The sequence below is a fragment of the Capricornis sumatraensis genome, chromosome 4 (genome assembly GCF_032405125.1).
Source record: "Capricornis sumatraensis isolate serow.1 chromosome 4, serow.2, whole genome shotgun sequence".
NCBI lineage: Eukaryota > Metazoa > Chordata > Mammalia > Artiodactyla > Bovidae > Capricornis > Capricornis sumatraensis.
In genome coordinates this window covers 160527179-160539277 of record NC_091072.1, presented here as the reverse complement: position 1 = coordinate 160539277, position 12099 = coordinate 160527179, and the positions used below count along the sequence as shown (strand labels likewise).

Below are 12099 nucleotides of genomic sequence, written 5' to 3'. Positions count from 1 at the left end.
ATGGGGGAAAGGGCTAGGCTCACTTCCTGTGTGGTACTTTCAACCATTTTCCGCAAGCATGTGGATAAGTCACTTTTACTAAGCTCCTCTGCCTGCCCCTCTAGAGTGCTAAATAGCAGCAGTGTCCACATTCCCACTTTTGAGCCTGTAAAAAGCAGAGAACCTTCTCTGGCTGAAATGAGGAGGTGGGAGAGGTTCAGGGCATGAGAAGGACTACACCCACACAGCAGGTTTGGAAAACCACACGGGGCCATGAGCCAAGGAATGTGAGCACCTCTGGTTGACAACCAGGAAGAAAACAGGCATGGAGGATGTTCAGAACGCACCGAACTGTCCATCCAAAAAGGATGGATTTCATTGCATGTAAATTATACCTCAGTAAACTAGACTTTAAAAAGACCTGAAACGCACCTCCACTGTCTGGATTTTAGGGACAGGTGGCTCAGTGGTAAAGAATCTGCCTGCCAATTCAGAAGACACATGAGACAGAGGTTCAATCCCTGGGTCAGGGAGATCCTCTGGAAGAGGAAATGGCAGCCCACTCCAGTGTTCTTGCCTGGGAAATCCCATGGACAGAGGAGCCTGGCAGGCTACAGTCCATGGGGTCTCGAAGAGTCGGACACAACTGAGCGACTCAGCAATACAAAGAGGCGAGTCTGGTGTTAGAAGCTGACCCGACACACATCCCGCCCTTGGAGCAGGGCAACCACGGAGGCTCTCCAGCATCTCCAGGGGCCAGCCCTGCTCCCACCTGCCGTGACCGAGCTCCTGACCTCCTGGGCAGGGTACAGCCTCTCTCCCCACCACCTCAGCCACAGAGCAAGAAGCCAGGAGGCACAGACCTCACCCATCTATGGTCCTAGGAAAGGGGCATGCGTGTGTCTAAGGAACAGTTCGCCTCCTTCGCTTCTGTGGCAGCAAACAACGGCAGGCTGATGACACGCCCGATCCCTCACGCCTGGCTCCTCCAGGAAGCAACTACCCCGCTCACACAATGAGGACCGAATCACTGCTCGGTAGGGTTCTCCATGCCTCATGCCTAGCCTTCGGCGACAGAGGCAGCAGACCCCGCAAGTCAAGTGCCGTGCTTCCTGGAGACAGGTCACTAGGTGTGGGGTGGGAGTCTCTATGCCTCTAAGGTTTAAATCTGGCTGACCTGAGCGGGGCAGAAGGATTTCAGCTGAACACATGATGCCAAGAGAAATAAGAAGGTAACCATCAGAAGAACTGAGACGGGTGCAACAAGGGCTCGGGTCCCTCGCGTTCACTCGTTTCCTTTCTCCCAACTCAGCTCCTGTAGTTCAGGAGTCCCCGAGCCCTGGCCACGGCCACGCGCCGCCCTGTGGCTTGTTAGGAAGTGAGCCCCACAGGAGGAGGCGAGCAGTGGGCAAGTAAGTGAAGGCTTCATCTGTATTTACAGCTGCTTCCCACGCCCCCCTCGACCCCGCCGCCGTCTAGCTGCAGGAGAACAAGCCCAGGGCTCCCGTGGACTTTGCATTACAGTGAGTTCTGTAATTATCTCACGACACATCACAGTGTAATAAAAACAGAAATGAAGTACACAATAAACGGAATGTGCTCGAATCGTCCCCAAACCATCCCCCGGCCCCACCCTGGTCCGTGGAAAAGTTGTCTTCCACGAACCCAGAAACTGTCTTCTAAACTTGCCCTGCGTCAGAAAGGCTGGGGGCTGCTGCTCCAGAAGAAAGGACGTGTTAAAGACAAATATTACTCGAGGCGCGTGTGCAGACCCCTATTAAATTGTTGCTGTCCCCCTGGCCCCCCGGAGGCTTGGAGAAGTCCAGCCTCGCCCGTCAGGTCTCCTGGGTTGGCTGTCCCCACACAGCACCGCCTTGCTTGGGTACCTGCCTGAATCCTGAGCCCAGGGGGCCCGCTTGCCATGGGACGCAGCGCTTCCTGATGGCAGGGAACACGGCCTGCCCTTTTCCGCTGCTGCCCCCAGCGCTTGGAACACTGCCTGGCCCATAGCAGGGGCTCAGGAAAGGTGTGTTGAATAAACAAATGAGCTCAGGAATGAACGACTGAAGTACTGCAGACCCGAAGGTAGAACATGTCCAGCCAGAGAGATTCAAACCGCAGTAGAGTGTCTGAGCGGCAAAGTTCCTGCCTCTCGGGTAGGAAGCAAGGAAGGCTTCTGGAAGGAGACGGTATTTGATTAGGCCTGGAAGGAATCTCAAACGGAGGGGCAGCCGAGCCGGAGCTCACGCAGATTGTCCTGCAGCCCCTGCTGGCGCACATTCCGGTGATTAGAGTGTGAGGCATCTGTGGTTTCCTGCCCCAGAGGGTCTGCGACTCAGCTGGGGAGGGCGGCTTGCACCAAAAGGCCACGATGAACACGTGACGGGCGAGCACGCAGGCAAACGCGCCTGACGCTGCACCAGACAGACCTGCCCCGGGCAGGCAGGCCTGGAAGGCTTCCCCAAGAGTGATTTTCACTGAGATCTCCGGGGTAGGGGTAGGGAAAAAGGAAGGGTGAACAGCAGGATGAGCGAGCTTCTCTGGCACAGACGAGGAGCTGGCCACAGAGGAAGCACGTGGGCCTCTGGGCGTCAAGGCCCTGCCCTCCAGTCACCACCGGAGCCGACAAACAAGGACGAGTAAGTCCATGTCACAGCTAGAGAGTTAATAACAAGCCAGGAAACAATGAAGCCCCAACAACAGGGTCCTGTTGTGTAGCCCAATGCCCTGTGATAAACCATAATGGGAAAGAACAGGAAAATGACTATACACATGTATATGTGTGTGTAACAATCTTACGTCCTATACAGCAGAAATTAACACAACACTCTAAATAACTACACTTGGAAAACTCATAGCTTTGAGTGTATGGACCTTCGTTGGAAAAGAGATGTCTCTGCTTTTTAATACGCTTCTTAGGTCTGTCATAGCTAACCCTGAATGAATTCATTGGAAGGGCTGATGCTAAAGCTCCAATACTCTGGACGCCCAATGCGAAGAGCAGACTCACTGGAAAGGCCCTGATGCTGGGAAAGGCTGAGGGCAGGAGGAGAGGCAGGCAGAGGATGGGAGGGCTGGATGGCATCACCGACTCAGTGGACTTGGGTGTGAATGAACTCTGGGAGTCGGTGAAGGACGGGGAAGCCTGGCGTGCTGCAGTCCATGGGGTCACAGAGAGTCGGACGTGACTTTGGAGACTGAACAACAACAAATTCTTGAATAAAGTAAAATCTTTTGGAAAGCCTTCTTGGGAATTCCCTGGTGGCCCAGGGGTTAGGACTCCACTTTCACTGCAGGGGGTCCAGGTTTGATCCCTGGACAGGGAACTACAATCTTGGACCCCACAAGCTTCAAGGAGTGGCCGAAAGTAATGATAATGAAAATAAAAGCCATTCTTCCTCCGCGCCAGGCGAGAGGCTTGCACTCGGAGCACTAGCATCCCCCACCTGTAGACTAGGGGAACGGGGGGATGGGCGATGCCGGCTCTTGGTGCTGCTCCGCCTCCAGGGCCGCAGGGGGAGGCCGCTTACTGGACTAGAGGAAGACCAGGGTCAGGGAGGGGAAACATGGGGGGCTCAGAACCGACACTCTGAGTCTGAGTCTCAGGGAGGCAGGCTGGGGAGCGTGGGGGCCCCGTCACAACAGCGATGGCAAAGTGCCGCTCTGCTGAGCCTCCGCTGCCGTAGTTCAGTCTAACTTCATGTCTACGAAGATGAGGGCTTCCCAGGTGGCTGAGCGCTAAAGAACCCGCCTGCCAGTGCAGGAGCTGTGGGTCCAATCCCTGGGTCGGGAAGATCCCCTGGCGGAGGGCACAGCAACCCGCTCCAGTATTCTTGGCTGGGAAATCCCATGGACAGCGGAGTCTGGCGGGCTACAAAGAGTGTGGCCTGGGGTCTGAAAAGAGCGGGACATGACTGGGCGCACACACACACACACACACACACACAATACAAAGATGAAGACGTCAGCTGGATGGAGGTGCTGATACCTTCTTCGGCTGGAATACCATCTTCTCATCTCTTAGAGCGGTCCCTTTTCTAAATTTTATTTACTAGTTTTTGTCTCTCAGAGGTCTCGTTCTCAAAGAGGCCACACCAGATCTGACATCGCAAGTGGCCATGGGGCTTTCTGAAACATCTTCTAGAAAACGCCCTCTCCTGCTATGAAAGCCCACGTTTGGACTCATCCGTTCCACACAGAGTTGCTGAGCCCTTCTTCGGTTTGTGCCCTTTCACCAGTCCGTGAACCAGTCATGGGTTTATCTGTTTTCCTGGCTACTTTTTTTTTCCCTTCTAGAGTTTTCTTTCTCTTAAGTCCTGTGCCTCCCTTAGTACCAAAGATCATCAGCCGTCCTTGAATGTGGTTAAATATTCACTTTCACTTAGACTTCTGACCTAGACACTGAAAGCTAACTTTGCTGCCTTCCTCTAAGTAAAGAGAAATAGGAAAAAAGTCGATAATTTTTGGTTTCCAGAGTGAAAGAACATACCCTATTTTTTTTAATATTGATAACCTGCTAAGTAGGCTTGTTTAAAAGATTTGTTTTCCTGAAATATGGACTGACAGTGCTGTGTTCTGCTAGATACTGACATCCACACACAAAGCTAGACTTGGAAAGACTTAGTCCCGCTCTTCCCGGAGCCCTTCCTCTCGCCACCGGCCACTGTCACTGTCGGCCAGGATGGGGGCCTTCCTCTTTCCATCCAACACACCAGCCCTGGAGGGGTCTTCCTGCCCCTGCGCTGTTTCCAGGCTGCTTGGGTGGATGCTGGCAGAGCCCCCCACCACTGGAGAGCCAGCATCTAGACCCGCCCTCCCTCTCCCCTCCCCAGGGATGCGGGCACCCTGCCCTTTCCTCCTTCTCCAGGTCCAGAACCTTCCGTCTCTGGCTCAGACATCAGTATTTCTACCCCCTCGACCTTCTGGCGTCGCTTGTCCAACACATTCTTGGAACCCTGTTTGGGCTGTTTTTCTCAAGCAACGTCTGCGGGTGGACACTCTGATGCCCTTCTCCGCACGCCTCTTCTTTTTTGAAGCCTTCGTGGTCAAGTGTCTCCCCCCACAAGTTCCTGCCATGGCTTTTTGCACAGTTGAACTTTGTGAGTTTTTTTCAACCGCTCCTCTCTGTTGGGACCCCTGCCTGAAGGTGGCGGATGAGCTTTACTCTCATGGCTTGAGAAGCGCCGCACTGGAATGCCTTTCTTCCTGGAAACAGCTCTTGAGAAGTGAGAATTTGAAGGAAAACAGGGAGAAAGAAAGAGGCTCTTTCCTGAACCTGCGTGTGCTCTGGACCGACTGCTGTGAACAGTCAGGGGGACCTTGCTGGGATGGGGCTGGAGTCCCTTTGCCTAGAGGTGGGGATAGATTCTGCAACAGGTTTCAAGGTGGAGAAGAACAGGTGATGATAATATTCAAGCAAGATATACCCCCAAAAGTCCTAAAGTCCAAGGATATTGTTAACACATCCAATACTGCCTTTTTGTTTGGACTATAAATAACTTCGGTACAGCAAGAGATGCTTCTATTTAAACCAAATTTCAAATTGCTCGGAACCATTTTCCTTTTGTAAGCCACTCCTGTTAATCCCGTCCCCAATACACAGATAGAAAATCGGAAATAAAGTGAGTGGATAGAGAATAAAATAAGACAATAACCCACTTATCAAACTGACCCGTAAAATGAGCCAAAATGAGATTACCAATTAGAATTTATCAAATTGATTCACAGTCCTTGACAGAGGGGACATACGTTCTTCGTGCTGGCAGCCTAATGTCAACTTCTCCAAGGAGGAACACTGCCTGAAAATGCTTCTGAAAAATTTTTTTGGTTAAAAAAAATCCCATTAACATACAGGTAATAGAAGAAAACCTGATTTCAGATCATCAAGATCTGATTGTCACTTGAGTCCTCTGTTTTACTAGCCACATTGCTGCGCTGTAAACATGCCCTTAAATACATGTCAGGCTAACAATTTCTTAGAACATTTCCGAAAGAGACATGGCCACGTGCCAACCTCTAGATGACTTGGTCTGTTTTACTAGAACTTGGCAACTTGTCACCTCGGTGTGGTTATCACATAACCACAGATGTATGCAGTTGCAAATGGCCTCAGGGAACTTGGTGCCCCACTTGCTCTTAAAAATTGGGGGAGGGGGTAAGGAACTACGGTATACTGTTTACTTAACTGTATTAATATCTCCAACCTTTCCTGTGAAGCTTCATAACCTTTGAGGCAATTCATTCTGCCTTTGCTTTCCAAATTCCTCCTTGTGGCCCCATGGACTACACACTCCCAGCCTCCACTGCCCATGGAATTTTCCAGGCAAGAATACTGGAGTGGGTTGCCATTGCCTCCTCCAAGAGATCTCCATCTAGGGATCAAACCCCCATCTCTTGTGTCTCCTGCACTGGCAGGTGGATCCTTAACCACTGTGCCACCTGGGAAGCTCCACAAATAATCTCTTTAAATAAAGCAAAGTAAAAGCAGTCAGATGGGAACTATATTCAATCTCCTGTGATAAACTATGATGGAAAAGAATACAAAAAAGAACATATATATGTATATATAACTGAGTCGCTCTGCTGTACAGCAGAAATTAACACAACACTGTAAATGAACTCTGCTGCAACAAAAATTTTTAAAAAATTAAAAGCCAAGCAATGAGTGTGGCATCTGAATACAGAAGACAAACCTCTGCAACGCTTTCTCTAATTTCTCCTGTGTATCTTATCTTCACAGTTGGAGAGCCAACAGGACCCTTGCCCTGTTAAATAACAGCACACGTTCCAACTCACAAAGATTTAGAACACAACTCTTTCCTTCTGAGTCAATTGTTTAGAATTAGAACGCATGATCTTGCAGAAAGAGCAATTTATTTAATCATCTGCTTAGGCCACCTTGTAGAAACTCTATTTCATGCTTAATATACCCCAAAGCTGGGCTTCCCAGGTAGCATTAGTGGTAAAGAGCCCTTCTGCCAATGCAGGGGATGCAAGAGACAGGGGTTCAATCCCTGGGTCGGGAGGATCCCCTGGAGGAGGAAATGGCACCCCACTCCAGTATTCTTGCCTGGAGAATCCCAAAGACAGATGAGCCTGGAGAGCTGCAGCCCACAGAGTCGCAAAGAGCCAGACACGACTGAAGCAACTTAGCACACATACCCCAGATCTAGTGATAATTATAAACAGAGTAATCTGAACAGCGGCTGCCACCTTTACACACCTATGCGTGGGAGCCACGTGTCCCGCACGCCCGTCCAGTGCAGACGGAAGGGGGGGTTCTGGCCATCTGGGTGTGAGGGGAGCTGCAAAATGCCAAGGGGAAGTCCTCCAGCAGGGGTGGCTAGGCCCCTGCTGGACTTCTAAGTCCCCCCGACTAGTTCCCACCCACATCTGAGCACTGTAAAAGAAATCGGCAAATACTCGCTGAATTCAATTCTGTTCATGTTTTAGTGGTTCAGGGCCCAGGCACAGTCGCCCGTCGCATCCTCAAGGATGGTCCCAGGCCCCTCGGGGGCACCAAAACCTGCCCACCATGCTCAGGTCCCTTAAACGGTTTAGCATTTGCATACAAGCTACACACATCCTTCATAGACTTTAAACCACCTGGAGATTACGTGCAATACCTAATACCACCTGCATGCAATGTAAATAGTTGCAGATACAATGTATAGCTATTGGCAGGTGGCAAATTCAAGTCTTGGTTTTTGGAACTTTCTGGAATTTTTTCCCCTCGAATATTTTCCATCCATGGTTGGTTGAATCTGGGGATACAGAATCTGTGGATATCCAGGTCCTACTCAGGATACAGGGCGAGCTGGGCAAAACTGCCTGACACACTGTCTGGCTCATCGAGTTAGACTCAGTGGAAGAAGACGTCATTCAGCCTGCATTTCCGGAGACCCTCCAAGGATGAGGACCAACTGTTTTCAGGGTCTGGGGATACCAGAGGAAAGACAAATGCAGAATACATCACCATCAAAACCTGAGCATGTGGACGTCCCTGGTGACCCAGTTAAGACTCCATGCCCCCAGTGCAGGGGGCCCAGGTTTGACCCCTGGTTGGGCAACTACTGAGCCCACATGCCGTAACTGCTGAAGCCAATGCACTTAAGAGTGTGCTTCGCCAAAGCCCCCAGAAGGAGAAGCCCCCGCGCTCTGCAGCTAGAGAAAAACCTTCACAGCAACTAAGACCCAGCTCAGCGAGGGATGAATACATAAACAGACAAACATTTTAAAAAGAATAAGAAAAGTAAAGGAAAAATTGTTTTAATAAAAGTGTATATGCAGGGTGGGGGATGTGCTTCTTTCCAAAAGCCTCTGAAAAATCATCCAACGGTCAGAGCCAAAATAACACAGGCACCAGATCCGGGCAGGCGGCACAGGCGTGCTCCCTCAGACCCCAACTGGGCAAGACCGGCTTCTTACATGCCCCCGAGAATCTTTACCCGCATCTCTCTGCCACCAAGTTTGAGCCTCCTAACCCTTCAAAGAGGTGGAGCGGAGCGGAAAGCCATTTTGTGATGAAAAATCAGCATCTAGAGAGGGGGGCAGAGGTTCCCTGGCCCAGCGGGTGGCCCTGAAGGGACAAAAATCAAACCTTGTGATGACCTAACACCTCCTCCGCTCTGTCAGACTGCTTCTCTGATGCGACCGCAAAACAAACATGGCTCAGCTACCAAAATAACTATATACGAGGTCAGACCTCATAAGGAGTAAACGCTCCATCTTTTGAGGTGCATAAACCCCTCCCCGATACTGCGACGAGAAGATGCCAGTTAAATGTTCCAGAAGCAAAGAATGAACACCGCTCCAAGCAGCAAGCCAACCAAACTGGGTGAGGTCTCTTCCCCACCGGACAGGTCACTGCATGTGAGTGGCAGAAACACGGGGAAGAAAAAACAAGTTCTGTCAAATCTGGCCCACCGGGACATCAAGGGCTTCCCCTGTTTGGTTCTTAACCTTAACACTATCTTCACACCAAGTCGGAAATTAAAATTCTTTGCCTAATTTTCCCCAACCACATGGCCTTAGAAGCGAGCTGGCCTGTTCTATGAAACTGCTAAGGCAGAAGAGACAGACAGCACATGTCTATCCTACAAACAGAAACTGGCGTTACTTGAAGTGTCTATGAAGTCTATACCAAGCCACGAAAACCAGAAACAAAAACAGAGGCCCTCAAATTCCCAAAAAGCCACATCCTCTAACTGCAATGGAACAAAATTAGTACAGACATTCACCCCCAACGCCGGTCCCTTGGAAGTTAAGACATTCTGCCGTTAAGGATATATTCATTCACACAAGACTAAAAGAGGAAATAGAGAAATGTGGCATGTTTAAAATATGTTTACAGTAAGCAAAGAAATGTTTTAATAGAAGTTTTTAAAGATGATTACTTAATCCTTATAAAAACAGATGCTCACAGACAACACGTCAAAAAAAAAAGCACTGGTTAACAATCATTTATAACATATCATATAACATATGATTTGATTTATTATATCATATATAATCATAACCACAAGGTATATGGCAAAAATAGATTCCCTTTCTGCACCCCAGTTTCACCTTCTTTCAGCTCCTTTTTTATATTCTGGTATAAAAATCAGCTTATGAGTAGATTCACAGCTGCCTTCCCCAATACTAAACACAATATCCCAGGGCAGCTAAAAACTCAGTAAACATTTATAGAATATATGAATTTTAAAATGTACATCTATTAAAGAATCAGCTTAATAATTATTCTAAGCATGATGAAATATATGATATAGACACAAACACATTTATTCACATGAAAAGATTTTCCATAACCCAATGCTTAATGAAGCAGCTTATAAAATAGTTTCTACAGAAGAAACACATTTTTTTTTCTTCCCTCTCTCATGTTCTCTCCCACATACACACACTATGTTTAAAAATCTGGGTACAAGTTGGATAAACATGAGCTAGTAACAACAATTACTTTATGACTATGAAATAACTTTCACACGTCCAAGATGTGAGAAGAGGGAAAACGTTGCTTTCTGTGGTCAATTAATTTGCTGTTATTTCCAAGTTATGTAGAAGTTTGTCAAGCTCCCTGCCTGGTCCCTCAGTAACCAGTGAACCACTCAACCTGAACCATCTCCTCCAGCATTATCACCGTCCTGGCTGATGGCACTTCTAGACCTGGCCTACCAGCTTGGCAAGCATCTGCTTGATATTCAAATTGGAATTAAAGCAGCTAAGAGGTGGCACGACTCCTGACTTGTCAGCGTCTGTAACTCAAGTGTCTGTTAAGTGAAAACATTTCTCACAGTCATATTATCTAGTTTTAAATTACGTGGAACCAGCCTGCCATAAAGAAAGGAAGTTCCTAAAGAACACTGACACGATCAAGTTTTTAGAACTTAAAAGAACTTACCCATATTTATCTTACTTTCAAAGAAATGAAAATAGACCTAACTATGGCATCGGCAAGGTAGTAATTAACCCTCAAATTGCTAGTCTGTAGAGCAATGGAAGTAAAGACTTCAATATTTCAGTCTGGAAAAAAATGAGTAAATCAAACCTTCTATTTACCTGTGATGACAACGTCTTCGTTCCGGGCTGCTCCGGCCACAGACTTACTTCCCAGAGGAGGCAGGGCGCTCCTCCTCCGGCCTTGGCGGCAAGAAGGTAAAGGAGGAAACGATCTGTGCTCTGGTTCTCCCCAACTCTCCACCACCTTGAAAGAGGAAAGTCACCGTGACCCTGCGTCTTCAACCGCTACGGTGTGGCAGGGTCGTCCCAGGAAAGCCCAGCCCTCCTCCCCGCCCCACGCACCCCTTCCCAAGCAGCCTGGGGGAGGAGGGGACTCCGGAGTTTGGGGAGGGGCGGCAGGGACTAGGGGTGGGCCGGCGGCCGCGAACGGCCCAGGGCGCTCGGCGAAATCCAAGGCAGTATCCAAGCCCGGACTTTTAGAATCTTGACGTTTGCGAAGCAGCCACCAGCCTTTAAACTTCAAAAGGCAGGAGAGCACGAGTGTGCCGTTGTCCCCGGTTAGACTGCGGAGCGCGTAGGGGCAGAACCAGCCCTCCGGACTTCCGCCAGGACGGCCGCGCGCAGCCGGGAACCCGGGGAGTCCCGCGGAGGCTGCCCTGGGCTCGGCCCGTCCGGGTCTCCCGATGGCGCTTAGGCGCAAAGTGGGGGCAGTTCCTCAAAGCTGAACTAACCCGCGCTTGTCTCTCCCATCCGAGCTCAGCCGCCCGGTGCACGAGGGTCAGTCTGCCGGACCTCGGGCCACCTGGCCTAGGGGATCCTCGGAGGTCTCGGAAACGCCCCCAGTCGGGGACAACCAAACTCGACCATGCAGAAAGAAGGGCGAGCTGATGCCCCCGCCTGGCGGGCCTTCTCTCCGGAGTGGGGGACAACCTGAGCACCTAGTGTCTCTGAGGTACCGGACCTCGACCCCTGCCCAGGCCCCAGTCCCAACCGACAGCTGCGGACGCCGGGGCTCCAGGCAGGCCCCGGGCGCTCGGAGGGAGGCCGACCAAGGGGAGGCCCCCTGGGCCCCGGGATCCCCAGTACTAGCCAGCAGCGAGCGCCCTCACCCCGCGGCCCGGGGCCCCGCGCATGCGCCACCCGGCCCCTCCCCGTCCGCCGCCGCTCTCGGGGGGGAGCCCGGCCCCCGGACCCCCGAGCGCGCCCGCCCGCCCGCCGCCTGGCACCTGGGGCCGCGCGGTCCGCCGCCTGCCGGTCCGCCGGGCGAGCACGCCGAGGGAGGCGGCGCCGGGCAGGGCGCTAGCGGCCGCCTCCGCCCCTGCCGCCCGCTGCCCCCACCGTGGGGCCGTCGCGTCCCCTGCCCCTGCCCGGCGCCGCCTCCCGACTCCGTGCCAGCCGCGCCCCCGCGGCACGCGCCGCCCCTCTGCCCCCCGCCCCAGGAAGGGCTGCTCGCGCAGGGGGCCCCTCCAGGAAGCCCCGCCCCCGGCCCCACCCCGCGCGGGGACACAGCCCCCGGACGGCGGGGCCCGATTGGCTGCCCGCGGGGGCGGGGGTGGGACCGCTCTCGGCTGGGGGGGCGCCCACCTCCTGTCCCGCGGCAGCAGCGTTAGGAGGGAAACTGAGGCTGGGGCGGGGGTGCGCGGAGGTTCAAGGTCACCC

General features: G+C 51.7%; 1 protein-coding gene across 2 annotated transcripts in view; it reads right to left on the bottom strand.

The window, feature by feature from the left end:
• The window catches only part of PPARA (peroxisome proliferator activated receptor alpha), a 66670-nt gene extending 55432 nt beyond the window's left edge, over nucleotides 1–11238 (bottom strand). The window contains exons 1-2 of one of the 2 annotated variants that reach the window (XM_068970205.1): nucleotides 11172–11238; nucleotides 10540–10684 (exon numbers count right to left, since the gene is read on the bottom strand). The gene's annotated coding sequence lies outside the window, so the exon portion shown is untranslated. Of the gene's footprint in view, nucleotides 1–10539; nucleotides 10685–10782; nucleotides 10838–11171 lie in introns of those variants that run through there. The other variant, XM_068970204.1, reaches the window with a different exon arrangement.
• Between the last annotated feature and the right edge of the window lie 861 nt (nucleotides 11239–12099).